General features: G+C 47.0%; 1 protein-coding gene across 1 annotated transcript in view; it reads right to left on the bottom strand.

Annotated features, from left to right (window-relative positions):
* The window catches only part of LOC126541594 (calcitonin gene-related peptide type 1 receptor-like), a 214260-nt gene that overhangs the window by 64168 nt on the left and 122713 nt on the right, over positions 1 to 27379 (bottom strand). Inside the window, exon 3 of the mRNA XM_050188424.3 lies at positions 4277 to 4394. The gene's annotated coding sequence lies outside the window, so the exon portion shown is untranslated. The remainder of the gene's footprint in view (positions 1 to 4276; positions 4395 to 27379) is intronic.

Here is a 27379-nt window from a genome sequence, read left to right on the forward strand (position 1 = left end):
CCTCGTACAGCATTGTGAGTAGATTTGTTGATGTTCGCGGGAGCTCCGGTGATTTCTCCTATATGAGCAGGAAACCAGATGATCGTGTGGGGTTTCACTCCATCGAGAATGGCCAGGGCCTGTCTAGAGATGAAGCCTTTGGGAAATGCTCGGATGGCTGCCCTGGAATTGCTGAGGATCCTGAATTTCTTTGGGTCTAAAAGTGACAATGCGATGGCTACGTGTTCTGCAATTTTTCGTTGTGTGGTGTACGTGAAAGCCGAGTTAACGACTTCCCCTTTGCCATTCAGAGGGACCGCTGTGAAGGCTCGTCTGTTGGACATGAAAGCCGCGTCGACGAACGAGCATTCTTCAGCCTGATTTTCAGCTTTCTCTAGTAAGGCTTTGGCTCTGGCTTGCCATCTGCCCAGATTTCGAATGAAGTGAACATTCCTTGGAACAGGCGTGACTGTGATATTCTTCCGCAGATCCTTGGGAACTTCTCTATGGTTATTATGCATTGCTGTAATTAGTATACTGATCCATTTGAGCATTTGTCTTTCTGATCGCGTGATGGAGAGTCTAATGAACTGTGCCCTCTCTTGTGCCTCGGCTATTTCTTCCAGTGTATTGTGCAGCCCTAGTTGCATGAGTCCTTCAGTTTCTATCTACATAGGTAATTACCTTGATTACCTTCCTTAACAATGCATTGAGTTTGTCGCTTTCAGATCTTTGCCACTCATGCATGGCTGCTACGTAGGCGAAGTGACTTATCACAAAGGTGTGAAGTAATCTGATGACTTTGTCTTCTCCAAGCCAAGTCGGCGATTAGTTACTCATTTGATGAGCCTGATTGCGTTATTCACTTTCTTAGCTATACGTAGAATTGTTTGATTATTGGACCCGTTGACTTCTCTTACCAAGCCCAGCACCCAGATGGGGCCCACCCTTGGGATGACACTTCCACTCCTGGTATATAGAGCGTTATGTCGTTGTTCCGAGGAGGAAGCCATCCCCTGGGTTTGCGGCTTCGCCTCTTTGGTCGCTGTAGTAGGAGTTTCAATTTCTGGAGGTAACATCGGAGTCCTATTGGGAGGAGCTACTCTTCAATGGCGTTTACGGCGTCTTTCTCCGTCGCTGCCTCCAGTCCACCATATCGTAACGCCATCCACGTAAATGGTGCATTCTATGCCTTCAATGTATCTTGAGTTTTCTGGGGAGGCCTATAATGGAGATATTGAAAAGAGTGGGCGAGATGACCGCTCCTTGGGGTGCGCCTCGGGTACCTAGCTTCACTGTATGTGATGTTAGGTCGCCAGCCTTGAGCGTTGCCATGCTTCCACTGAGAAAGGCTTCGATTGATGAAAGGGACTACCCAGACCAAAGTTCAAAATGGTTCTGAGTATAAACTTATAGAAGATATTATCCAAGGCGTTCTCCATGTCTAATCCCGGTATTGCTCTCGTGTCACTAGTCTTGTGGCTGATTATTTGGTTTTTCAGCAGGAGCATGACATCTTGCATAGATAGACCAGGTCCGAAGCCGATGCTCGTGTGAGGGTAAACGTCGTGCTCTTACAGGTACCGAGATAATCGATTCAGAATTGCATGTTTAGCAACCTTTCCCAAGCACGATGTGACAGAGATCGGTCGTAGATTCTCGAGGCCAGGGGGCTTGCCAGGTTTTGGGATTAAAATGATGTGGGCAGTCTTCCATTCGTCAGGAACTCCACCTCTCTTCCACATGTCATTAATTAGTTGTGTCAGGTACTCTGTGGAGTCGTCATCCAAATAGCGGAGCATCGTGCTTGTTATCCTGGTGGGACCAGGGGCATATCTTCCGTTGAGATCGTGTAAAGCCGCCCTGACCTCTCCTACTGCGAACTGAGCATCTAAAGTTGGGTTGCTCGTTCCCGTATATTCCAATCGAGGAGTGGGTGTCTGCTGCGTGTCCTCGACGGATAGGTACCCATTCACTAGCTGTGCAATAACTTCTGACTTGGATGAGTCATTCTGTGCCATGTGCAGGATTTTGCTTAACATGTTGCGTTGATTCTATTTTGTGTTTGTTTCATCTAATAGGTGCTTTAGTGGATTCCAGGTTCCTATTTTTCTCATTCAGCCATCTATCCTCATCCCACCTCATCCCACTGTTGCTTAGAGAGGGTTTTACAGTGCTCCTGTATCGCTCGATTGATTTCGGCAATTTTCTTTCACAGCTTACGGTTTAATCTCTGAGCCTTCCATCGGTTGAGTAGAGATTGTTTAGCTTCTATAAGGTATGGCGAGCAATGCTGTATATAATAATAAATACGAACTGACTTTTTATTTTATTTCCGTTCTTCATAACAGCATCTCGGGAGACGACACCAATGTAAAGTAACGGCAACAGTTGAACGAAGTAGCCCTCGTTTGCCTAAACCACCAAAGTGACGTCACTTAAACGTCATTCTTGTTCGTGCGTCTCAGTCACGAAACTGATGTCAGCATATCGTTGCTCTTGTTCATCGTCCAAATCAATGGCACTTACGAACTGGTGGGTAATAGGATGAAAGAAATATAGAAATGTATGAGGAACAATGGGATAAAAGAGGTGTTTATCAAAGGAATTTAGGTAAGATTTTCCACAGTAGGACCCTTTGATTATTATCACGCACCAGTCTAGCGCAATGACATATTAAACAAACATATAAACACAGAAAGATACTATTCTGGAAAAATGAAAATAAAGTTCTAAATAGGAACACCGGGAAATAAACAAGGGCTCAGTTTACTTCCGGTTAGACACCAATGTTTTTGTTCCATCTTCTAGGTCAATTACTCACACGGGACCCTGATCATGAGAAGGAAATTTACAGAACAATAAAAATGGGCTGGAGTGCATACGGCAGGCATTGCCAGATCCTGACTGGGAGCTTACCACTATCGTTGAACAGAAAGGTGTGCAATCAGTGCATTGTACCGGTGCTTCCTTATGGGGCAGAAACTTGCAGGTTGACAGAGAAGCTCGAGAACAACCACATGGGGCAGAAACTTGGAGGTTGACAAAGAAGTTCGAGAACAAGTTAAGGACCATGCAAAGAGTGATGGAACGAAATATGTTGGGCGTAACGTTAAGAGGCAGGAAAAGAGCAAACGGGGATAGCCGATATTCTAATTGACATTAAGAGAAAAAAATGGAGCTGGGCAGGCCATGTATAGCATAGGATGGATAACCAGTGGATCATTAGACTTACAGTGCCAAGACAAGGGAAGCGCAGTCGAGAACGGCAGAAAACTAGGTGGGGTGATGCAATTAGGAAATTTGCAGGCGCAAGTTTGGATCGGTTGGCACAGGACAGGGGTAATTGGAGATCGCTCGGTGAAGCCTTCGCCCTGCAGTGGACATAAATAGGCTGCTGCTGCTGCTGCTGCTGCTGATACTGCTGCTGATGATGATATCCGCTGCAAGTGCCGCTGGTCTGAAGATACATGCTTCACTAGTATGCCTTCGTTAAGTATTACAAACAGTCTACAGAATTAAGCTCATATAAGCGGAGAGTACTTACACATGATCGCAACGATAAAAGGTACAGACAAGGGTTGCGGTACTCAGACTTAAGGAATGCTTCTATAAAGGGCTTGTTTTGCTGAACGAACCAGTAATGCCACAAAGAAACAGAAATTACTTTCATGAAAAGACAAGTGAGTGAGTGTTTTCCGAGCGTGTAAATAGATGCAGATCGAGTGACCAGAATTCACTGTGGCACAGCAGCGAGGCACCTTGCTGTCAGGAAGTTTATTGCGACGCATTCCCTGCCTCGCAATTGCGGCCTGTCACTTACCCGCCGAGTAAACAACTGCTGTTTACTGGTCTCCCGCCCACGTCCTCAAGCGATTTTTATTGCACAACATAGGCTTCACTTCGCAAGCATGCACACGTGACCGGTTCGATATATGAGTTAACCTGCGAGTTTGTTTCATTGCCTACTTGCTACTTCTACTTTTATGAATGCACAGGAATCTGTACACCCTCAGGCGCTTCCCCAATCCGCGCGCTACGCCACTCTTCCGCCCACCAGCGTTCGCAGGGTCATGGTGTGAAGTGCGTAGAGCGGGCTCTACGTGCTTCTATGCCGCGCTCCATTTGCGGCCGCACGCATTCCTTCAGTAAGGTGAGTGTTGGTATTTCCTTGCGAGAAAGTTACAATTACGGCGAGCAGCTACGAAAAAGCGGCGCTTCCGCTCTTTCAAACAAACGAGTTGAATTTGGATAATTCTAATTAATTGTAAAATATGCGTTCTCGTCGCTGCCATACCTTCAGGATGTTTTAGTAGTGCTTCTCAGTGTTGTAATTGAAAACGTCTTTGGTGAGGCAGCCTCGCCGCTGGTAGCATTTACTTGATTTTCCATGGCTCGGACCTCACCACGGAAAACTGAAACAGTATACACAGAAAGAAAACGAACGATTAGCCACTTTACGCTTACGCTAGTCTCAAGGGACTAGCGTGCGGTACAATGACACTGCCCCACCCCTCATCCTCGCGCCCGCACGCCGCCACCCTTGTACCTGTTTACCTGAACGCAAACGCGAGCACGCCCACTCATCCTCTCGCACGCAATCAAGGTGTTTAATGCCTTACTGTACTGCTAACTGGCAGAGAAGGCATCTGTAATTGTCGTTTACCCGCTTTTCAAAACAGCAAAAGAATGTCTTATTAACGTTTTATTACCTGGAGTGCCTGTTTGTATGCAGGCCGAAGTGAAACTACGCGCGAAAGTCCAGCTGTATGTTCCTGCTGGTTGCAGCAGTTCATTTTCTAGAATCGGCCTTGAGAAACATGTGCGCTAAAGCCTTCAAACACTGGAAAACCGCGCGGTCATACACTTACAGCAAATTTATGTTTGCGAACGACAAAGCAAAATAAACAATGAAAAAAAAACGGAAGAAACAAACAAAGGTAGAAAGACGACGAGTGACATCTCTTTTGTCGTATTTCCTGGCAATGCCAAGTGGAATAGTAGAACTTGTTGCTGGGCGAGTTGGTTGGGATCTAATGAGTACATTGTTGCGCCAAAAAAGGAAAATAAAGACTTGGGATCTTTAACGTGCCCACAATGCACGGCAAACGCGCTTTCCTCCCTTTCGCCCCCATCGAAACGCGGCCACCGCGGCCGGGATTTAATCCCGCGAACTCGTGCTTAGCAGCAGAGCACCAGAGCCGCTAAGCCGCCACCTTTGCGGGATAAGTAGTCGATTGAATAGCCTCGAAGGCTTTGAACTCTATCGATGGGTAAATAGACAGTTGTTTATTCTTGCACGACTGCGGGCTGCTTATTAAGTTATTCTGTTCCTAATTGACATCTTAAATAGTGAATGAATGAATGAATGAATGAATGAATGAATGAATAATGAACCTTTGGCCGTTAATTCCTAAACAGTCAATTCAGAAAGAGGTGTGGCTAATGGCTATCTTTGATATTTGCTGATTGCTGCACTGCTCCAGTAACTGCGTGGGCTTCTTTATCTCTGTGCAGGACAGAGGTTTTCTTGTTTATATTTATCGCCTCTTCAGCATGTCACAAATCCGTATATTGCGAATGCATTCAACATGGTTGTGTGCTGTATAGTCCGCCGTTCATCACTTGTTCGGATACCGATAATTATGATGACATGAGCATATTGGCGTTATGATGAGAAAATCATAAATGAAGATACGAAAGCAACTGATGAAAACAAAATAAAATAAAATAATTTGTAATAAGGGAGTGAGTTTGCATAAACAAGAAAAGAAAAAGAAATTTGCTCTCTGCTTGTTCTGCTGTATACACAGTGGCTCTTTCCACTTATTTCTTTTAGTAGAAGTCACCTAGATAGCATCCCCTTGAGGCAACCACACTCCGTGCTTTGAAAAAAAAAAGAAAGAAAAGCAAAGAAACCTAGAGCGTCTTTAGCATTCAGAGGCCCATGTCCATTATTGAGGCGTCGTGCCGAGCTGTACCAAAAGGCGAAATAAGAATGGTTTTTCTCATTTGAAAACGAAGAAGGTGCCATTTGTAAAGCGATGAAAAACAAAAAGAACACGCAAGTATATATAGTAAGCTTTCGATGGCCCCAATTTGATTTCACGCGCGGTGTAAGCGTACGTTAACTATTCAATTTCGAAAGGAGAATCAGGCTCGCCGTGCCTTTGTAGCTGGCTCTGCTTGCGGTCGAGAGCGTAGAAAAATCTTCACTCAGTAAAAAAAAAAAGAAAGATAAATAGATATCAAAAATGAAAGAAAATTTAATCGGGTGATAGCCTGAATCGATAGCTTTCGCTCTCTCAGAGCTCTTCACTGTCATGCGGCGTTCAGTCGACAGCGCGCTTCCAGCGCTAATGATCTCTGTGCCGAGATCTCTCGCGTGCTTTGTAACAGATACGATACGATTGTGTGGGAACGCCGCCAGGTATCCGGTTTGCGCGCCCATCAAAGTTAAAAACTTTTGCCGCAGTACTTGAAGGCATTCCAGGAATATTTGTCTCGGCTCGAGCTCAATGCGTTTGAAGTTCGGCGTACAATGGAAACACACAAAGCGTCAAACCATTCATACAGTGTTATATACTACAAACCCATTCTCAGATGCGATTGGACGACTGGAGTACTACGCGTGTGAAATATAACAGTAAACAAGATATATTCCTACCTGTATCCAACATAATCGCATTATATTCGACGCTTGTACAATTATCTAATTGCTTTTAATTGCCTATGCAAGAGCAGCAGAAACGTAGCTGCAACACCTTATATTTCCCGAGGGATCAGTTATAGCCCGCAAAGAAACTTCACGTCGCCTCATCGAATTCTTAAGAGATACGGGTTTGATGGACATATGGTGAAACCCTTCAGCGGTATTGTGCGAGACGCTCGGGCGGAGCAATTGCCGGCCTTGTTCGTCAGGCTAAACCAGCCTGTTGCTACAATTCACCACCACCACCACCACCACCACCACCACCACCACCACCGTAGTTCACTATTATTCGCATTGTTATATTGACTTTATGCCGGCGTCAAAGAAGAGAGCGAAAGACGAGGAAGTTAGCGAGTGTAAAGGCCGGCTGGCAACGCTTTGGTACGTTAGAGGGGCAAATGGAACCAAATGTATAGTGGCACAAAAGATGCACAAAAGATACACAAAAGTGGCACACAAGATATATATATATATATATATATATATATATATATATATATATATGTTTACAGGGAAATACAAGGAGGTAAGCAAAAGTGCTGATTTGGGTAGCAGCGAAATCAAATCAAGTCCTCTTGCTCATGCTAACTGAATCAACTGTGTGCGTTGGTGATAGTGCTTACACTGTATAGAAAACTTACTTTGGACAAAAGACTTCAGATGCGGTAGCATTCCATGTGCCAAATATAATTTATGAAATTACATAAGCATGCTGATAAAGGTTAATACATCATACCAGGTGGATAAAGGTCGCCTAAACTCAATGTGTTAAGTTTGCAGGGCGAATTTTAGCACAAACATTGGTGCGCCACGTTTTTTGTCAATATTTATGACGATGTTTTGCGAGTGTATTTTGTACTGTGACTAAGCCAGCTAACATCCTCAAACGCGTGTTAAGAAAAATATAAAAGAGCAAAACAAGACAGGCATCGCGGCAAACTCTCCGTTCACGTTGAATAAGGGCTGCGAAGAAACATTAGGGTCGGTCATCTTTGTCTAAGCTGTCAAGAGAGCTTGCCATAAGATACCCGATACCCGGAGGCATTCAAACTTGTAACTTAAGACACATTTGTCGAAGGCTCCTAAACGTGATAATAAAAAAAAGGCAAATAGTTAAACAGACTGTTCCACAGCGTGGTTACATTTTAACTCGAACATTCAACTTTTTCAACTTGTGATAACAAAGACAAACTTAAACATGAGGGAATCCAATACCTTCCAGCTGAATTTCTGTTTATCACATTGTCTCGCTTTATGTAAACACTGGTTCTATTAACCTCGCTTATTTTTCCGGCGAGCTCAGAAATCTGAGACGCCGCCGGCCAAAGCCTCGTTAGCGATTCGCACTTACCATGTGGGTACTGACAGCGGCAGATTATCAGCGGCCATGGAAAAGTTTGCTGGGCGCGAAAGGGGGCGAAAGCTTTTGTATTTATGGGAGCTTCAAGACATCAGTTTATGAGCGCATGCCGGTATGCTCATGTTTCTTCATGGCACGCTTCACACGCCTTCCCTACGACGGCGCTTTTCATCCCAGAGTTCTCCACTACGGCGAGCCTGATAATCAGATCGTGGTTTAGGCAAGCAAAACAAGAGAATTCAGGGGCTCGTAAAATACCAGCTATTAAGCGTCGCACAACGTTGCAACGATGAGGAGCACTGCCATTGGCGTTGCAGGCGTTGCACTTCAGGTGCGCGAAGTGACACCAAAAGAGAACCGTCAGTATCATCACACGCATGCACGCACAAACAATCGAACACACACACACGTACGCACACGAAACCGACACGATTGTGCGAACGCACACAGTTCAAGGAGCTAACGGTAAGAATCAAACAATAGCATATGAAACAGAAGGCGAAACCTGATGTCTTTTTCGCTTGTTTACCCCTGGTGAGGGGCACCTCCTGTCAAATGGCACCAAACGTGACAGGCTTACTACGTGTATACTGCGCCAGCTATCACGTCACTACTCCTAATTATGGACAAACTGTATATTTCTATATTTATTTAACATTGCGCTGTCTATACGCACTAATTAGTTAAATTTTGCGGAACCAGGCCATGAAGGGAATAAAAAAAAACAACAAAGCATACCAGGAACGGCCTTATGGTCACAAATTGATTGCTGTACTATATAAGTACACGTTCTTTGATCTGAACGTTGGCCTGATTTCAGATGAAAGGCATTGATTGAATTCACTCTGTGGCACCTTATGGCCCTCACAAGATAAATGCAGTCTCATTCCACCGATGACCGATACCGTCGCCCTGATGTGATGAAGTGGAATGAGAACATGGGATACAATCATGTGTTGCACTGCCGTATAGTTTGCATTGACTAGAGACCTAGGAGTGTGCCGACGATGCCAGCCGTCTATCAGACTGTATATATACATATATCTATACGAACGCAGAAGTGGCTGATAGATATACCACGGATTACGAAACTGCTAAAAGGGTTTTTAGAACGATGTTATAGGCCATATGATTCTTTTAGCAGTTCAGTACTAGGCATCACGACTGCATATGCTGTCACGAAAACGGCACATGTCCTTTCAGAGACGCGAAACGTCTAACTGGTGGAACTAAACTACTTCGATTAAACGAGTTATCATTATATCATTATTGCTCTAAAACCATTCAGTGATACCGTACAACAAAGAGTTTACGAGGTAGTACTCAAGTCATTAGTGCTTGAAATTATTGGAACCTGTAGAGGGCTATATAGAATACAGCATTTCGACACGGTTGTCACCAACCTCCGATACCTTCAATGTGGAGTGATCTGTCTGAGGCCTCCCTGAAGATTGGCTCTTCTTCCACCTCTCCGCCCCCCCCCCCCTCCACTCCACCTTCGCTCTACTTGTAGTGTTTGTCGCCGCGCATATAAAAGCTTAAGGAAAACAACACGCATAATACAATTTTAAGACTTAGAGGCGTGAGTGCTTGAGAAATCTGGTGTTTCACAAATGGCCAGTGCAACATGTCTCTTTCGCAGCAATTTTTGTTTGTCTGGTGCGTTTGCGCTAACAGCAGCCTCGTTTTAAAGTTTGCAGTTTTTGCGGGCAAAGGTTATTCGTTCTAACGGACTCTTTCATCACTCAGGTCCAAGTACAAAGTCCTGGGCCTACAGTACAGAGCTATACGATACCAACGAAACATGCTCTCTTTTTACATCTTGTCTGATGGCTATTCCGTTTTATAAAGCCTATATACGCCAAAGAGGTGATTTCGGTTGGTAACAAATTTATCTATAGTCCTGCTGAGCTTTCGCCGACGGGCCCTTAGGTCTCCCACTTGGGGACGTCGAGGTGTTGCCTCGCCGCCACCTCACGGGTCTGCTGGACGGCCCAGAGTTGGTCGCCGAGGCTGGGGCTGCGCAAGGCAGCGGCCTACCACAGCGGAAGGGTTCCGGAGTTAGCACCGTGCGGGTTTTCGTTACAGTCCCAGATTATGTGAGGTAAAGTGGCTATATCAGTGTGGCGGACCTTGCATATATTAGTCATATATATCAAGCTTCCTGACAGCGTGGGCGACGTTTAGCAAAAGCGAAAATTGCAACATGCTGCTCACAAAGCCGCTTGGTTGTGCTAGAATAGAGATTTTCTGAGCGGCTTCATAGCGCTCCCCGTTTTTTCGGATGGCCTGCGGGAATGGCATATCAAGTTAACAGCGTGCTCGTATAGGCAGTGACATTTCACAGAAATGAACGAAAGAACACGTAATGAACAAAGTTAGCAGGTGGCACGTGCTGCTCTTGTTCATTTTGTGCGCTAACTTGATGAATATTTTGCCCATTGTGGTTTGATAAAGATAGCGGTAAATTATGCGTTCGACAAGCTAGTCTGGGCCAGGGTAAAGCAACGACTCTATTCTTATTCTTTTCCATCTCGCACTTCATCAGTGCTCGGAGCGGGGCGCCGCTTACGTTATCACAAGGATAGCCGGACCGTTGAAAGTGTATGATAAGAAAGGGATGTGGGGGAATGCCGTCCTAGCATATCACCAACCCTGGGCATTTACAGTCGCGGCCAAAAATTTGCGGACCACAACCGTAGAAAAAACGCTAAATATCGTTGAATACAGCGTGCGCGACGAGGAACTGAGGGATGCACGCCAAGATTCTTGAGCGAGCAGATTGATTTCGCCCTTTCCAGATAGAAGTTACACGCCCAGGCCATGAGGACGAATGGCGTTTTCTCTGTGGGCACGATGAACACACTTTCGTCTCCAACTGTACTCGGTGAACTTCTCAGACTTAAGTGTCATCCTCATTTGTCCAACGTCGTTGTTATAGTCTCTTTATCTCCGGCCGCTATCATGAGTTGCAGGTGGCTGAATGCTGGCGAATAAAGACACGCGGTTACGACCGTCAGAGATGTTTTGTTCATATGGCTACTGATTCAGTCATCCTTAGCCTCGACAATGGTATGAAACGATGGAGGCATTACTTTTAGAGTTATGTTCTTGTAGTTTAGTCATGTCTACTGCAGCATTAGACTTGAAAAGAGCGAGGTTCACAGAAAAATGGAGGCTTTGAATAACAGTTGCCGAACAAGCGTTGTCTTTGGAGCCAACATTTAGATAAGGTAATTCGTCTTCGTCAAGGCTGCCCGGACAGGGACGTGCATGTTCCCGTGTCAAAATGGTGACTCCAGCGACATTCCTTGTTTGACCACAGTTGACCGCAACAAGATGCTGGTTGCATAAACAAAGTTAAACGCTGAAACATTTTTTTTATTTGGTATTCATGGTAGGCACACAATTCGGTATTGCTCTGAGTACAGGAGCATCAGTTCAAAGTTCGATATTTGTGTGATTTCTTCAAAACAGATTGATAATAAAAAGCGATATTTTGAGCCTGGAATGTTTCTTTCTTTTCTAGGAGAGCATGCTGGGCTAATGTGATGCGAGGCGGTTAGTAGATACCCGAAAGGGATTTACTAATAAAAACTACTTCATCTTGAAGGCGTGTCTCGAAAGTTGAGGTATAAGATTACATTTGAACTATATACTTTTCCACCGCAGGTAAGTGTGAGGTTTGAGGCAAGTTCAAACACATAATCGTCTAACACAAATATCAGGTTATATCTTAACTTCGTGCTGAAGTGTTCTGATGCGTGTATACTTAGAAAGAAATCAAACAGGCACGTGAGAAGAAAGGAAAAATTCGAACGCAAAGTGGCAGGTGCGCTGTAACAGAACCTGAAGTGGAGTCTGGAAGGGGACGTGTCATCCACGCTTTTGCTCCAGGATGTGCGAATGCATTATGAAAGAAATGCAAGAGTGTAAACTGCTGTATCAGATAACTTATTCAAAGAGTCGCATATCCGAGGATCCTCGTATGGATGGACGATAATATACCATTACTTGGGGACATACTGTAATGCCGTCGGTTCTGGCGAGGACGATGCCGCTACATGCTCAATTACTGCAATCGAGCGTCGCGCATATTCAAGACAGCGAGGACGCTTCTATTCGGTAGACGAAGACAAGAATGATGATAAAAGTCAGCACACCTAACCTCCTTGCGCAGCCCGTTATCTTGAACCTGGAGGACGATGAGCCGACGCGCGTGCTATGCTCTTGCAGCAGGCTCCTACCGAACAGTGAATTTGTTAATAGAGAAGCCATGGTAATTAAACGAAAAATAAAAGAAAGAAACTTTACGTGCTCAGCTCAGCATTGAAAATTATTCTGATTTGCTGCCACGCTGTTACTATTATCATTATAGTACAGCATACGAGTAAGCGGTGTGTGGTTTCGCGTTCCTGGCTCGGTCGTACTTGTGTACACTGCTGCACAAGTAGTGCCCAATGAGCCAGCTAACCACTTTGCACTGTACTGCAAAGCATCGCTATTATGATAATGGAACACTAGGATTTAGCGCAGAAAAACAACACTGTTTATCGTTTCTTTCCCGGAATTCGAGGGTCTCTTTGACAGCAGGCCCGGTTCGTTAGCTAAACAACCTGTCCTTCTTTCCCTTGTTTTTCTAAATATGGATATATGAACGACCTAAACTGTCTTAAATGACTCAAATACATTAAACGACCGCGACCGCCAGTCGCATGACGCCGACACGCTGACCATCACGGAGAGTAAGAAACCAGTGCCGACGACTTTCATGGGAGGAGCGTGAACTCCAGTTTCCCGATTGCCTCGCTTTTGCTTCGAAGGTTGGACATTACAGGCGGAGTCTAGCAACGTGGTGCGACCATGGATGGGACGTCACGAACAGTTCGACCATTATGACTGATGATTGGCGGAGACACAGTCATCAAATTCCTTCGTCTTGTTGCCTAGGGAAAACGACTGCTTTAAAAATGGACGCTTTGGTGCAGCGCTATCTGTGCTGGCATTTGTGTATTCAGACATGTAGTGAGCTCAGACATTTGAAGTGCGCCTACGTGGAGTGTGCTCCCATATCTGAAGCCAGATGTATAAATATGCAAAATAATTAAATCAGTTTCTCATTCCCTTCAGGCCCCCGATCTTATCTCCTGACCAACAAGCAACTCTCGGCGACAGATACGGATGACGGTGTGGGTCCGCTTAGCCAGCTTAGTGCGACGCCACGGTACAGCGCAGGCCGGCTACTATGGTTTAGGGATCCCGGTGGCGCAGGCAAGCAACCCTTATAGTGGCGTCCCTGTCCGAATCATGGACCCCAAAACCGGATCCCGACAACTAGATGACAACGATGAGATGAAAATTACAGCCAACGCCATTCGCCAACAGCTGGTTTGCGAGTGACTGGATGAACGCACGCATCATCGCGGCATGGTTCAGGGTGAGTGCCTGGCTTTGCGCTTGAGATTCATTAGGGCTTTCAGCCTAGAGTTGCTAAAAACTGACGGAGTGTATACAACTATAGGGGAAAATGTGGTCGTTGCGTATCTGTGCAGAAATAAACTTTCTGCATAGATCTGAATCGGCTACTAAAGCCAGACCTCGTACTTATGTGGGAGTAATTGGAAGGTGGTGATCTACCGGAATGCTAGTCAACTGAAGGCGACTGAGAATTGACGACTGCTTTAAACTAATTGATTCGGTGGAGGCAAATTGGGGGCTTCGTGCTAGTTGGGTGGACAGGCGTTTTGTTTCTACTATAATATTTGCCATGCTTCGAATTATGTTGCGAAAACAGAATTGAACCGCAGGTAGTTTTTTTTTTTAATTGCAATGTGATTTAGGGGGGGGGGGGCGGGGCGGGGTTTCGCAGCAAGTACTGTGGAACAGCTCAGTCAACGCTTATAGTAACGACCATGGGCCTAATGAGTTTTGCGAGGGCTAGCTTGTTGCGGTTGTGTGAGAAGCTCGGGCGCAAAGGCAGAGGTTTACAGGCGAGAAGCCGCAATTCATAAGACCATTTCAAAAAGCCGAAGTGATCAGGAAGACAATGAATATTTCAGCAACCTAACTCTAAAATAACATCTAGGAACAGGAAGCCATTAGGTATACGCAGGAAATGCACAGACAGGAGCAGATTAGGCTACAAGAGAAAAAGATTGAGGCCCTAGGACAAGAGATTGAAAGGAAGGAAAAGGAGTTTGAAGCAAAGCAGCAGAAATGTCAAGCACCCGTATAGAAGTAGCACACGAAGGTGCGAATAAGTCGCACGCACGGCTCTGCCGATGGTATAAAGATAGGATAATCCCTGTGGGCCTAAGTGTACGTTCGTAGGTTATGGCATATCCAGACTGTGGCGTATTGGCCAAAGAGTCCGTGGATGGGGCCGGATTTAGCGCGACGAGATACTTTGCCAGTGGAATGCTGGAGAAGCAGCTAGGCCAGCTGCGGACGATTTGGCACAGTTATCAAGGGAATACGTCGCGAAAGTAGTTCTTGCTGAATAAGTCCGAAGTGACACCGACTCGTTAGACAAGGGCACCAGTGCAGAGTCCAATCGGCCAGAAAACTGCGCTAAATGAGAATTTAGGAAGCACAGTGCAGTTTTAGAAAGCTCTTAGGTATGCGAGCTGCGTCGGGCAAAAGAAGATAGCTGCATTGTCCCGCAGTGTTTGAAGCTCTTTGATAGCCGAGGCTTCAACGACAGGAATAATTTACCGGCATATCATTCAGACTGCGCGGTTGAGATGGAAACCGTGACCGATTATATGAGCTCCGGTCGCGTGCTAGGAAAAAGAGGCGTCACAGAGTTCGGAATGCGACAGAGAAGGCGACGCCGCCGAATAAAGCGAAATGCGCTAAACCCTGTTGGGCGCGCGTTAATGTAGTGAGAAAGGCACGTTTGGTGCTTGGAATGTTTCCAGTCAGAACACGCCCGAGTCGCCGGATCAGGCAGGAAAGGATGTTCGTCGCGAAGGTGAACAAAAGCCAGGGGGCAATTATGTTTCCCCCCGTTCGGTTCTACTCGAGCTGTACACGATGTATGATACGGGAGAGCGAGGTAGTAAGGCTAGGCAGGTTGGTCACACGAGGCAGAGAAGTCATGTGCGATGCCTGGAAGGCATGCTGCCAATATTTAAAGTGTTCGGGGTCTGCAGGGAGGGGAATGGTCTGCGTGCCCTTTGTATTTTCTGGTTGACAGGAGCTTTCAGACCGCCCCCATCTCGAGTATGGCTTGAAAATATTCACTAACCGTAATCGGAATGAAACGCGGCATACAGATTTTGTGGAAAGAAGTTTTTTTTGTTTCTTTATTTTGAGTGTTCGGTTAAACGTTACGAGATCTTCAACACTAGAGATCCTTTCAATAAGCAAGTTTTTAGCTTTGTGTAGATTGTTTCAGAAGCTCACCAATATTTTGGAAGAGATGGTTTGCGCACGCATACATTTTTGAAATTTTGTCTTCTCGGTATACCAATCTCGCTTTGAGCACACGACTTTTTTTCTTTTCTTTTTTTTTAGATATGCTTGTAACGACAAGTCCAAGTTATTTGTTAGAAGGCTTTATGGCTCACTTGAGTGTCAGTTCACTTTCAGGAAGTTTTCACGAGATATTGCTTTGAAAGTGAAACATGGTATTTGGAGGAGCCTTTGTGTAACTGCACAATTTAAAGCTAGTGTTTGTACCGCTCCTTTAATACGGGTCGAGCGCGGACACAAAGAAGCAAACCATGGGTGCGTGTCTCGTGCGCATATATAGAAGGCAACCGTTTTGCGAGTTTTGTTTAAAGTGTGGGTGGAAGTACTTAGAAATAAGCACGAACTTTCTTGCTGTTTTGAGTGCTTAATTCACGCAATGGCTTTTTTTGTTTCCTTCTGCAGCCCGTATCCTGTGTGGACAAGAGAAAAGATAGTTTAGTTCGTGAATCGCACATATTACAAATGAGTTCTGTCTTCAAAGTTAGAGCGACTGTGGTAGTACAACCTAAAGTCCGCGAGGCTCTCAGTGGCACTAGTACGTGTGATAACAACGGATGTACAGTACGAACAGATCATTCGTGGCTTTTGTGCTGCGTATGATGTTTCGAATAATTTATTTAGCAAACATTTTCGTGTTTTCTAACTTTGCTCTCGTGAAGCACGAGAGTCTGGTTTTGTTGAACCCATGGGAACATGAGAGCTAGCTTTGGCTGCACGAAATTTTGGATGCAAATTATTGGGCCGAACGAAGCCGGGTGGATTTAAGCTGATTTTGAGCGCCTACGCGCCATGTGGTGCTTTGTCGCTTGGAATGAATCTTCCATCTCAGATGTTGTGAGAAGGTTGTGAATTCTAGTTTGCTCTCAAAACTGTGGGCCTCAGCGAAGGTTTAGTGATTTGATAGCTTCTTTTGTGTTTTTATTGGACAAAGCAGGTTTATTCGCTGGGCCCGAAAGCTCTCAGTGCGGGTACGGCGCCTGTGGCTCTGTGTTTGCTTGTGCTTTCCCAGAAAGAAGGCCACTACGAAAAGAATGCTCGGACTTCAAGGTGCAGTGCGTCATCGGCAATCACTTCTAGAGCAAACCCCGAGGTCGCGACTGAACATCGATGCTTCGGGCAATCTCACAGCTAGTCACCCTCAGGATGGATCTCTAGGCGGCGAAGGAGCCTCTTGCGTCCCAAAACGCTGCCGTGCGCTTTCTTTGTTTGCTCCCCACGAGGCAGCTCTTTCATCAGCGCCCACCAAAACGGCCAGGGGGCCTGCCACCAAATGTACAGCGCAAAAAAAAAACGCTCGCTTCGAGGCGACAAAAACCGCCGCCTTCCGTGAAAGCGGTAACGACCGCGAAGGCCAGCCAGATGACCCTGACATGCTGACCGTCCCGAAGAGTAAGAAACCAGTGCCTGGGACTTTTATGGGAGGAGCATGAACTCCAGTTTCCAGATTGCCTTGTTTTTGCATCGAGGTTAGGATGTCAGAGGCGGTAGTGCAGCAAGGTGGTGCGATTATCTGTGGGATTTTGCGATCAGTTCGACCATTATGATTGGCCGAGACACAATCATCAGATTACCTCGTTTTGTTACATACAGACAACGTCTGTTTCAAAAGCGAACGTTTTGGTGCAGTGCTGTGTGTGCGGCCTTATGTGCGTTATGACATTAAATGAGCTGAGACATTTGAAATGCTCCTACGGGGAGTGGGCTCCCATATCTGGAACCAGCTGTGTGAAAATGTAAAATAAACCCGTCTCCATTTTCTTCAAACTCCAGAGGTCATTTCCTCCCCAGCAAGCAACTCTCGGCAACAGATACAGATGGCGGCGTGGGTTCGCTTAGTCAGCTTAGTGCGATGCCAGTGCGAATCACGGACCCCAAAACCGGATCACAACACTGTTGTCTGATGGAAAATCTCACAAACGCTTGACAATTCATCGTGGTTTAGTTCAACTTGCTGTGGTGTTTGAGAGTGCCGAGAGCGTTCTTACACAGACAATAAGCAACAACAGAGAACACGTGACGTGCTATCAGGGAAAGGTAATTTTTCGATGGCTCAGTAAGGCCATCTTTACTCCACCTATTTACTTTAATTGTTTGTTGATAAGTTCTCGAGCCCGAACTAACACTTTGACAGGTAGATCTTATCACAGCTTAGCTTAAGCCAGCATTTACGTCACACTCTTTGAGAAAGCTGGTACGTACAGTTTCGCAGTACAAGAAGAAATATTCCACGTGCGTAAACAGATTGAGCAGACTCAACTAAAGTTGAAATCTATGTAATGCGAAGCATGCTTGGTTTAGTAGAGAAAGGTTATTATGTTATGATGTTATGTTCTCCAGTGAACGGGTAAAGACGGATGCGACGTGCGTATCATATGTGTTTTTCTGTTTATGTATATATATATGTACAAATATTTCAAGACAAAGAAGCAGACAAGAAGACCATCCCTGCAAATGCCTGCTTCACTCCTGCCTTGTCGTCTTCCTCTCCTCCTTTCGGCTTCCCCGCGCTGCCTTATAATACATATGTATATGTATATATGGTGTATACCCTCTTGCACACACGCAGTGGCCCCAAGCGCACCTACTTAGTGGCACAGGTTATGCGCGTCTATGTGCCGGGCAAGGTAACAAGAGTTCAGGATCGCCAGTCAGCCTCTAGATTTTGAAAAGAAGTACGTTTACTTAGGTAAATTACTCAGAGAGAATCCTGATCACGAAAAGGAAATTCACAGCAGAGTAAAAATGCGTTGGAGCACATACGGCAGCTATCGTCAGCTCCTGACTGGAAGCTTACCATTATCATTGGAAAGGAAGGTGTGCAATCAGTGCATTTTACGGGTGCTGGCGTACGAGGCAGAAACTTAGAGACGGGCAAAGAAGCTGCAGAACAAGTTAAAAATAGCGCAAGGAGCGATGGAACCAAGAATGCTTGGCATTGAAGAGACAGAAAGCGAGCGGTTTGTTTGTATCAGAGAGCGAACGGTATAGCCGATATTCTAATTGACATTAAGAGAAGAAATGGAGCTGGGCAGGTCATGTAATGCGTAGGTTAGATAACCGGTCGACCATTAAGGTTGCAGAATGGGTGCCAAGAGAAGGGATGCGCAGTCGAGAGAGAGAGAGAGAGAGCAAATGATAAATGAAAGGTAGGGAGGTTAACCAGGACTGAGCCCGGTTGGCTACCTTACACTGGGGAAAGGGAAAAGGGGACGGAAAGATTAAAAGAATAAGAGAAAGTCGACTGGGGATATCGTTCGGTCACTCATTCCGGATCACAGACGCTAACTCAATCCGGTAGCTTTCAACTATCGCAGCAGCGCTTTTGTGGCCTTTTGTAGCTGCGATATGCGAGACCATGGCCCCAAGATCTTGTTCAAGGTAAACTGTTCTCTATCTAACCGACTGAGAGCTGTGATTGAGAGGTCATATCTTTCATTTTCAAATGATGGGCAGTAGCACAGTAGATGGTCTATAGTTTCTTCGACACCGCAGGCATTGCACTCGGCGCTATCAGCCATTCCAGTTAAAAACGTATATGCATTCGTGAATGCGACGCCCAAGCGTAAGCGGCACAGCATTGTTTCCTCATTACGCGGAAGCCCTGGTAACAGCCGCAGTTGCATAGATGGATCGAGGGAATGCAATCGATGTTGAGTGAAATCAGGTGTGTGCCACTTCTCCAATGTCATACGGTGTGCCATCTTGCCAAAGTGTTGGGCTGCGTCAGTCCGCGATAAAGGTACAGAAACAAGGGTTGCTCCTTCATGTGCTTTCTTAGCAGCTTCGTCAGCGACGTCGTTGCCGGAGATACCGCAATGGCCAGGCAGCCACTGAAACACGACGTCGTGCCCTTTCGCAATCATGTGATGGTGCATTTCTCGTATCTCCGATACGAGTTGTTCACAGGAACCGCGACGAAGAGATGACAGAAGACATTGTAAGGCCGCCTTTGAATCACAGAATATTGCCCACCGATTAGCCGGTTGGTTGTTAATATAATCTACGGCACCTCGGAGGGCAACAAGCTCCGAACCGGTCGATGTTGTCAAGTGAGAAATCTTGTATCGGATGCTTAGTGATCGTGATGGTATAACCACTGCCCCGGTGGAGCTGGTCTGGGTGGAAGAGCCATCCGTATATATGTGGACGCGGTCAAAGTAGAAAGTGTGCAAACAATCCAGAGCTGCTTGCTTCAAGGCCAAGGTAGGCAGGTCGGTCTTCTTTCTTATCCCTGGAGCCGTAAGACGCACTTGAGGTTGTTTTAAACACCACAAAGCTGAGGTTGAACGTGCTGATGGTGTGAAGCCCGATGGTAGGGAGGCACGATGCTTGCTGACCTCGTTGGAGAAGGATGCCTGTGGTCGTCGTTCTTGCAGCACCCGCAAATTTCTTAATTTCATGGCCCCACAGAGTCTTCTGCCATCCGCAGTCGAGGATGGCAGAAGACTCTGTAGGGCCATGAAATTAAGAAATTTGCGGGTGCTGTTTGGAATCGGTTGGCGCAGGGCAGAGGCAATTGGAAATAGCAGGGAGAGGCCTTCATCCTGCAGTGGACATAAAGCAAGCTGCTGGCGCTGCTGCTGCTGCTGGTGGTGGTGGTGGTGCTGCTGATGATGATGATACACCTATAGGTGAAGCCAGCACAGTGTAAAGCGTTGTTGAAGCAACCTTAGTGGAGTGGGACCACACTCGAGCAATCCTCGCACAATTACGAGTTTAACTGTTTTTCAACTGTTAACTGTTGAACTGGCTAGCTGCTTTTTTGATAATCATTATGTAGGCTGAAATAAGTACTCTTATTTCAGCCGACCGACAAAACTGATTCGTCTGTAGGGAGCGTTTATTCAAAATGAAGATGTCAGCGGCACCAGTGAAGTCGGCGCCGCTGCACGTGTCGATCATTTTCATGTTTCGCGAACAGAAAAACTGGGTTTACATCGACAAGAAGGCATCAAATTTTAAAGAAAGTGTGGCTACTGCGCCGCATTTGCTCTGGTCATTTGCTCGTTCAAAGTTACAAAAGGCTGCTTTGAAGACAGAACTCTCGGGCAGGTTTCGAATCAAGAGCACGTATTTAAAGAAAAGGTAAGACGTTTGTCATGGCGGAGAAAGTGTGCCATTAAAGGTTAACGCCTCTCGATAACGAAATAAGGATGCTAGTTAAGGAAGTTAAGATATCACAGATGTAAAGGGTCGTCCTGCAGCCATACACTTCCGCCTGTCGTTGTTGAATATGTAACAAACAAGTCGAAAGCTCCCATACGTTCAATCACGGGGTCCGACGTAGATCAAAAGCCAGCTACCACGACAAAAGCAACGTCGCACTGCAGTGAATCACTAGTCTGAAGATTGCAGCGGCAGAAAGTCATTTTGTCCCGAAGGTTTAACATGTCAAGTGCAGTGAGGGGAACGCGTTTTATAAAACTGCGGCATAGCTGCATCGACTTTCACTGTACTACCGCGGGCAGGAATGAAATTGCTCTTTCGAGGACACCGGAAGGCAAGTGCTGTTTCGCACATACGAAAAGCAAGGTTCGGCGTGCCGCGAGCGCTGATTGCCGGATAAATGGAATACTATTCTTTATCTTCTTTGAGGGTTAACCGTGGGTGAAGAGAGTTGCTCCAGCCTGCAGACGGCATGCTTTGACACTTCTTTTTTTCGTTCGTGGTGCGCGTGCCTTTGGGAGTGGAGCTTTAGCAGAACAAGAAACACCGGTAAAGGGTGTTCGGAACATAGGAAGAAGTAGAAAAAAAAGAAAGAAAGCGATACAGGAAAGTAATGCTAAACCAGGAAACAAACCTGACCATCACATGAAGGCTAGAAAATACCGGCTTTATACCGGCCTTCTAGAGAAATACGTGCCGCCAGGAAAAGCGACTCGAAGATGTCGAGGCACGTGTTATTATATGTACGGCACGTGCACACGAAACAAAACATATTGAATGGGAGGCTGAAGAAACAGTTCTGTATATCTGTTTATTTTTTTTGTTATTGATGGAGTTTCCACATATACATATGGAGGAGGCAGGGAAAAAGCCTGGACACAGCTTGAAGGGCCCCTACATAGAAGCTTCAAAGAATATGATCATGGAAGTATACGATCTCTTATCAATAGCACCGAAGAAAGGTGCAGAAAGAATAGTCGTGTTCGTCAAGCTGCTAACGCCAAATGCATTATTGGCAGATCGTCCATAATTGAATGGAACATGTACGTTTTCAATACGTTTTGATTGAATGATATTAAACGAACAGCCTTTTCGCAAGTGGGAAATTCAACGATTCCCGCTAATGTCCAGCTCGTGTGGCTCCCAAAAGAAGTTGATTTTGGCCCTTGCTGATTTTGAGTCGTGCAGCCCTGCCCTACACCGTTTACAAGCCATGCCGAAAAGCTAACACCAGTTCAGGCGTATGTGTACAGTGAGACGTTGATACAGCGATTTCAGGACGGCCAAGGTGATCCCTGATCTTTGTCGATGGAAAAATGGTGAGGAGAGGTGCACGCAGAAAGAACCACATACATCTAATATGTCCCGTGTGACAGCAAAGACACGCAAATGCATTGAGAAAATTTAGGAATTTCGAGGAACGTGCTGAATATTGTTATGACGAGCCGAAGAAGGGAACGACGACGATCCTGAAGACGAGGAAAAGTGGACACAGCCAGACTGGGCTCTCTTACGTCTCCGCAAGCGTTCGCTCTTTGTAAGTATAGTGTAAACAGCTTTGTACGCGTAAGTTTAATACCGTATTTTCGCGATTCTAAGCACCCCCCCGATACTAAGCACCCCCCCTCTATTTTCACGAGAAAATTGGGAAAAAAGTTTGCATGCGAATCTAAGCAGCCCCCTATTTGTTAGGAAGAGCGCGTAGCCAAGGGCGCCAAGCGCGCTTGCTCACTCTGTCATCGAGCCGGAGCCGTCGGAGTCCCGAGGTGGCACGGCAGTCGCGGCGCGAGTACGCGGTACAGCCGGACTGTACGGCTGTACGGCGAAAGCTGCAGAAAGCGTACCCATCAACCATCGCAAAGTGGATTTCGGATGCTTGGAAGCGGGTCCAAGCGGACGTTGTGGTCAAATCATTTAAGAAGTGCTCGATCACAAACCACTTCGACGGAACGGAAGGCGACCTCCTGTGGGATACCGAGAGCGGCGGTTCAAGCGGTGCGAGTGGCAACTCGAGTGGCAGTGATAGTGACTGAGCATCCGACACAAGCGGTGGGTTCACACTCTGCACCAATTTTTCTTTTAAATGTTTGCAAAGTAAAATCTTATTTATCGCACCCGTCTCGTCGTGATGTCGCAGCGAAAAGAGGGAGGGGAGTAATTCTAGATTTTTTGAATCTAAGCACACCCCCTCACTTTGGACATCGCGATCGTGAGAAAAGGGGGTGCTTAGAATCGAGTAAATACGGTATGCGCTATTACATTAAAAGGCCTGTCTGAATTAGATATTTATATGAGACTGCATTATACGAACACGTTTTTTGACGCGACTATTAGTTATCTTGCGAGCTACACCAATGCGCTCAGCAGCGCTACATTGTAGGTCAACATGCAGTGCTGATATAGGCCTGTGTGATGACGCCTATATCTGGAGCGCATCGAAGTTTATACATTTAGACTGACCGACGAAACGAGGGACGCGACAGCATGGTGGGCTAAGCGAGGAAAGCTTGTATTTGAAATGTGCTTCTGGGCTTGCGTTGCGAGTGGAGACGCGCTGCTGTCTGTGACGCAGCGAACATGGTTACTGCGGGCGGGACGTGTCGCGCGAAGCGATGCGGTATAAGTCAGCGGGCGAATGCTGCAGTGGTGGTGGGAATGGTGAGAGAGAGAGAGAGAGAGATTTACAGAAAGGCAGAGAGGTCGGCATGAGCTGTATAACTCGCTCTGGCCGGCTACTCTACACTGGGGAAAAGGGACGGGGACGAAAAGGGCTGATGAGTGATAATGATGGTGTACATGAGGAAGTGATGGGTATGTACAAGTTCACAGAGTTGCAGCGTCTCTAAAGCCATGCGTCCAGCCCAGTAGCTTGGAGAAAGGCTATAACGGCACTTGTTATCAGGGCTGCGCTGTTTGCATTAGGCCAAGGATATAAAAAAAACCCGTCTGATAGTGGCCTCTTATCGATGTTTGCAATAGAAGAGGTAAAACCATCGATAAACAAATAGTGTGGATTCCATGGACTGTGCAAAACGTTGTTATGCGAAGCATTTTGTAGGCAGGCTATGCAACGTCATTTGGGGTTCTGCAAAGCGTTACCAATTGGACACCAACACGTTTGTGCAAGGCGAGAATTTCAGTGTGTTTGACGACAGCAGCAAGACGATGACGATGTTGACGACAATCGTATGATGGCGACGACAATGCTTCGTACTCCGGCCGTTTCATGCGCGTTTACGACGTGCCAATTGTTTGATTCTTCATAGGTATTGCTCGGGCTGTAGCGGCACGAGGTGGCGTTTGAGCCAGGAATCCACCCAGTCGTTGACGAGTACGTCCAGCAGTAAGTATGAAAGAAAAAGTATTTATTTTACATTACTTACACTGGCTCCAGATACGAAAGCCAACTCCATGTAGGAGCATATCAAACTTCTGAGTTCACCCCAGACACGTAAGCCCCCTATGCACCAATGATCTCCTCTATTAATATCGTCGTCTTCCCTAGAAAACTAGGCTAGGAATTCTGATGACTGTATCACGGCCAATGACAATCGTCGAATCGGTCGCAACATCCCGCCCATGATATCGCACCATTCCGCGCACCTTCGTCCCCGTATATAGAGCAAGCCCGTAGTAATCTGAGAATCCGAGGTCAAAGCAGTTCGCACGGTAGCGTTCGACGTCGGCGCCTTTTCATCAATTAATTCAGGTTGTCAGGTTCAAGTACAAGGTTCTTTTCCTGATCCGCCAGCAGTCGGCGTCAACAATGCGTCGACTTCTGGGTAGATGCGCTGACGAATGGGGGGGGGGGGGGGGGGTTGGCCTCCTGGTAAACGTCTAAGGAATGCTCATCGCCGTATTGAGACGTAACAGTGCGTAAGCGAGACAAACGCGGAATCTGACGACATCCGCGACTAAGTGTTATACAATCGTACGAACCAATGTCTGTGTCATGGGGTCCGTGTTAAGACGACGATGGCATTTATACTCCGGCGAAGAAACGTTAAAACCTGTTCGACCTCGATTTAGCATGTAGACAGTACACTATCGTACAGCTGAATGAATGGGGAATGTGTGCCGATCCCGATAGTGATGCAGTCTAACACGGCGTCTCAAAGCGAGCTCGATGTCACCACAGAAAAGTGAAACAAACTGGCACATGACACACGCGCCAAATGTCTCAATGAGCAAGTCGGCTTTGTAACAAGAAAAGAAAAAGCGATCATGACCAGCAACGAGCACAGCAGCATCAGCTGCTGTGCTCGAAGGCAGGTATTCTATCCCACCATTTGGGACGCAATTTTTACAGCGAAGCTGTTTATGCGGACCCTGTGCCGTCGTTGTCGTACTTGGCTAAAAAGGGGCCACGTAAAAAGGAGCCACAGAAAGAAGAAGCTATATACTCTTCATAATTCTACGCAACAATCATTTTTTTATTGAAATGAATATTAGGAGAGGTTGGCGCCTACATGGTGGCACCGGCTACTCCTTGTCACTTATCAAAGGAAACAAATTTGCGTAAAAAGGGAGAATAGCGACACAAAATCTGGCACTCAGTAGACCACTGGATGGATGGATGCAGAACTTTAATAAGGTCCTGAGGTACGCGACTCAGCGCGCTGCGGGCCGCTCCCACGTTGGGACAGTCAGGCCTTGCCCGACCGCCGCATCGTGGGCCCTCTGGACAGCCCATAGTTGCGCCCCGGCATCGGGGCTCTTGATAGCGGAGAGCCACTTGTCTTCATTGATTCGTTCTGTGCCTCGTAACGAGGGGCAACGCCAGAGCATATGGTCTAGGCTAGCGATGTCATTGCAGTGCCTGCAAGAACTAGTGGCATAGGTGTCGGGATAAATTTTGTGAAATAAAGCCGGGTTGGGATATGAGCCTGTTTGCAATAATCTGAGGGTCAATGCCTGCGCTCTGTTTAACTTCTTGTGTGGAAGGGGAAAGTCTCTCCTGCCGAGATAAAAGTGCTGCGCAATTTCGTTGTATGTGGTCGGTTGATCTCTGTTCTCCACCACTGCGGGCCGGCGTTGGAGTTCTCCATGGTCGCGGAAAGCGAGACCTCGCGCCTTGGAGTGGGCCAGCTCGTTGAGGTTTGTGGGGCCTCCCATGATGGATCCCATGTGAGCGGGGAACCACGTGAGAGTGTGGGTGGCGATGCTTTTGCCGTCGAGGATGCGAAAGGCTTCCTTACACACGGCGCCAACGCTGAAGGCGCGGATGGCTGCCCTGGAGTCGCTAAAGATATTGGCATGTCCGTCGTCCAGGAGGGCCAAGGCAATGGCCACTTGCTCGGCCGCATGCGACGACGTGCTTCGTACCGAAGCGGCGTTAACGGTCGAACCCCTGTGGTTGATTGACACTACCGCGAAATTGTTGCTGTTGCCATACTGGGCCGCGTCAACGAAGCAGCAGCCGCCAGGGAGTTCTGTTGCGCGGCGTAGGAGCGCCACCGCTCTGGCCTTCCTTCTTTGTACGTTGCGCTGGGGATGCATATTGCGCGGGGCGGGCGATATGATGATGTTGTCTTTCTGCTCTTTTGGAAGGCCCTCGTAGGCGTTTTCGACAGTGGCCGGGGGGACGCCCATCTCAGTTAGGAGTCGTCTGCCCGCCCTGGTGCCGGAGAGCCTGAGAATCTGTGCCCTTTCTTGTGCTTCTGCAATCTCTTCCAGGGTATTATGAATACCCAACTGCAGGAGTCGGTCGGTGCGTGTGTAGTTTGGTAGCCCGAGCGCGCTCTTGATCCCCCTCCTTATCATGGCATTTAGCTTGTCTCGCTCGGCCCTCTTCCAGACGTGCATGGCCGCTACGTACGTAAAATGGCACAGCAAGAAAGCGTGTACTAGCCTTAACAGATTCTCTTCGCTCAGGCCTCTCCTTCTGTTAGCTACCCGCCTGATTAGGCCGATGACGCTATCCGTCTTTTTAGCTAGTTTGTGAATGGTGATGCTATTCGTGCCCGCCCCTTCGAGTGTCATTCCCAAGATTCGAATGGACGCGACTTTGGGAATGGGATCTCCGCAATTGGTGTAGAGATTAATGTCAATTTCAGTGGGGGGTTTCCAGTTCTGTGGCCTGCGGCCCTTTCTACTTGGGCTGTAGAGAAGGAGCTCCGATTTCTTTGGGGAGCACCGGAGTCCCGTGCCGGTTAGAAAGCGCTCTGTAGTGTCGACAGCTTCCTGGAGAGCGGCTTCGACTTGTCCGTCACTGCCACCCGCGCACCAGACAGTGATGTCGTCCGCGTAGATCGTGTGACCGATGCCCTGGACCTGGCCTAGATACCTTGAGAGGTCGACCATTGCGATGTTGAAGAGGAGTGGTGAGATGACTGACCCCTGGGGGGTGCCTCTTCTGCTCAGCTCCATTTTCTCCGATTCCAAATCTCCAGCCTTGAGGATGGCGCATCGGTCGCTCAAGAAAGATCTGACGAAGGCATGGAAGGACGAGCCCAGGTCGAGCTTGGAGATGGCGTCGAGGACGAACTCGTGACGGATGTTATCAAAGGCCTTCTCCAGGTCCAAACCAAGGATGGCTCTCGTGTCCCGAGTGCAGCGTTCCAGGATTTGGATCTTGATAAGCTTCATGGCGTCCTGGGTGGAGAGGCCTGGCCTGAAGCCTATCATGTTGTGAGGGAAAAGGTCGTTGGACTCGATATACTCGGCAATTCTGTTATGGATGGCAT

This window comes from Dermacentor andersoni, chromosome 2 (assembly GCF_023375885.2).
Source record: "Dermacentor andersoni chromosome 2, qqDerAnde1_hic_scaffold, whole genome shotgun sequence".
NCBI lineage: Eukaryota > Metazoa > Arthropoda > Arachnida > Ixodida > Ixodidae > Dermacentor > Dermacentor andersoni.